Raw genomic sequence first — 2,500 nt, forward strand, 5'->3', positions numbered from 1 at the left:
GAATAGTCTACCAATGAAAGAAACTATTCTTATTTGATTGAAGTTACAGCTTAGAATAACCTCAGTTGGTTGAATTATGATACAAAGAAGAAAAAGAATCATTGTATGATGAAAATAGAATAACGGCCCATTTTTTTGTGTTGTATATTTACGTGTATACACTATACAATCAACTATAAAAAAATTCTTTATCTATTTCTATTTTTAATAGAATAGATAGATAGGATAAGGGTTTTTTTGATAACTCTAAAACTGGCCTATAAAGCAATTTGAGAATTCTTCTGATATGGAATCATAGTCTAAATAGATAGAATCATGATCTAAAGATATCCATGAACCATAAAATATAGACCCCTCGCTCAGTCAATTCATTATAATTTCTAATTTCTTGATTTAATCCGGTCGGTATAGTATAAATAGATAATCAGAAAAAGAAGAAAACATTGTTTTTGCAAACATGAATAGAAATAGAATTTTTTTTTTCGTTTTTGTAAGAAAACAATTTTCTCTTTATCCCCCCAGCCTAGAAGGAAAGATCCTGCTTTTATTATGATGAAAAATTTTCTATTTTGATCGCTTTCTAGTTAGATTCTAGTTAGAATTGATTGGTTGTACCTACCCAATAATCTAATATGAATGATTCATTATTCACTCTATTTTCGGTTTTGGGGTCATAATCATTATGTAGGAGAGATGGCTGAGTGGTTGAAAGCGTAGCATTGGAACTGCTATGTAGGCTTTTGCTTACCGAGGGTTCGAATCCCTCTCTTTCCTTACCTTCACCTAATTTACCGATCTTACTAACCACAATAGATCAAATATCAATGGATACAACTATTCCAACAGTTAGACCTTTCTTTGATATGGATTCTCTAATAGATTCTCTATTTCTAATGGCTGTGGTACGGAAAATACTGTTAAAGAAAGAGTAGACAAGGAATGAAAATATCCTCTCGGTCTATGACACCTAAATGGAAGAAAAATCCGGATCAAACCTTATTTATCTTAACCTTAGGTTAATTTACTTCGCCGAAAGGGAGCAAAATGGTCGAACCCTTATTCTTATTCGTTTTTCTTTTCTTTTTTTTTTTTTTTTTTAGGTTTAAGTCTGACGAGATAATATTCTACAACTAGCAATTCATTTATTTTCAAGCCGACCCATTTATTATCTAATATTTGATTGACTAATCCTTTATATTGGAATGGTTGAAGAGTCAAATGGTTTGGCAATTCCTGAGAGGGGATGAGTCGAGAGAATTTTGAATTAGAGCTCTAGATTTTTGTTCATCCCTCGCCGCAATAGTATCTCGGGGTTTGCAGCGATAACTTGGTATATCTACTATACGACCGTTGACTAAAATATGTCTATGGTTAAACTAATTGGCGAGCTCCGAATAGTCGGAGCCATACCCCAACCGAAAAAGGATGTTATCCAGGCGCATTTCAAGTAATTGTAGTAAAACCTGACCTGTTGACCCCTTTGCCTTTCCGGCGATACGAACGTATTTAAGTAATTGTCGTTCTGTAAGACCATAATGAAAACGCAATTTTTGTTTTTCTTCTAGGCGAATACGATATTGAGATTTTTTTCCCGGAACGCGATTGGTTTCTAAGATCACTTCCAGCTCTGGGCCCTTTTATTAGTTAGCCCCGGTAAAGCCCCCAGGCGACGTATTTTTTTTAAACGAGGACCTCGGTAACGCGACATAAAGACTCCTTCTTCTTATTTCTATTTAATTATTAATTCTTATTGATGAAATTTCATTTTACAGATAAAACTAAACTAAAAATGAACTAAATTCTAAATAAAGATAAAGCCAAATTTACTGAAGTATTAAGAATAATGAGATGAGTTAGATAAATATAAAGATCTTTCTATTCTATATATAGCAAAAGAAAAGGACTCTTTTCGTGAGATAGTTGGATATTCCTATAACATAATAACATAAGAAATCAATGGCTTTTGCGAAAAGAGGAGACACTTTATTTTATTTATTTTTTCAATATTCTTTGATTGCAAAGATGCATTATCAATCATGTAAAACATCGAATAAAACAAATAGCGAAAAGCCGACTATCGGAATCGAACCGATGACCATCGCATTACAAATGCGATGCTCTAACCTCTGAGCTAAGCAGGCTCACATAACATAAATTCAACATGCATAGGAATTCAACAAACTCTTAGAATCTTTGCTATTAACTATTTGAATTCTTGGCTCTTCCATCCATATAATTAGAATATATTAAAGAATATAATATAGAATAAAAAATAACTGTTTAAATATTATATTATAGTAAATATTATAGAACATAACGATTAATTTAGCGATATAGAATTTTTTTTATCACGATTAAAGATTCTAAAAAAAAATCGATCGTTCAAGTATTCGAAATTTCAGGGTAAAATCAGTGAAAGAGAGACAGATATATAGGGTATGTATCCACCTATATTGAATTGCGGATACAGAAATGAAAAATCGTTTTTGATTGGATCGAA

General features: G+C 31.9%; 2 non-coding genes across 2 annotated transcripts; one reads left to right on the forward strand and one right to left on the reverse strand.

Moving 5' to 3' along the window:
* The first annotated feature begins 687 nt into the window (after positions 1–687).
* Positions 688–774, forward strand: TRNAS-GGA (transfer RNA serine (anticodon GGA)). Its single transcript has one exon. It is a non-coding gene; the product is annotated as a tRNA-Ser (tRNA).
* Positions 775–2,068: 1,294 nt separating this feature from the next.
* On the reverse strand, positions 2,069–2,141 carry TRNAT-UGU (transfer RNA threonine (anticodon UGU)). The gene has a single exon. It is a non-coding gene; the product is annotated as a tRNA-Thr (tRNA).
* Positions 2,142–2,500: the final 359 nt, after the last annotated feature.

The sequence above is a fragment of the Bidens hawaiensis genome, unplaced genomic scaffold, assembly GCF_021521415.1.
Source record: "Bidens hawaiensis isolate Kalapana, Puna unplaced genomic scaffold, B.hawaiensis_p1.1 tig00080281_1, whole genome shotgun sequence".
NCBI classification, from domain to species: domain Eukaryota; kingdom Viridiplantae; phylum Streptophyta; class Magnoliopsida; order Asterales; family Asteraceae; genus Bidens; species Bidens hawaiensis.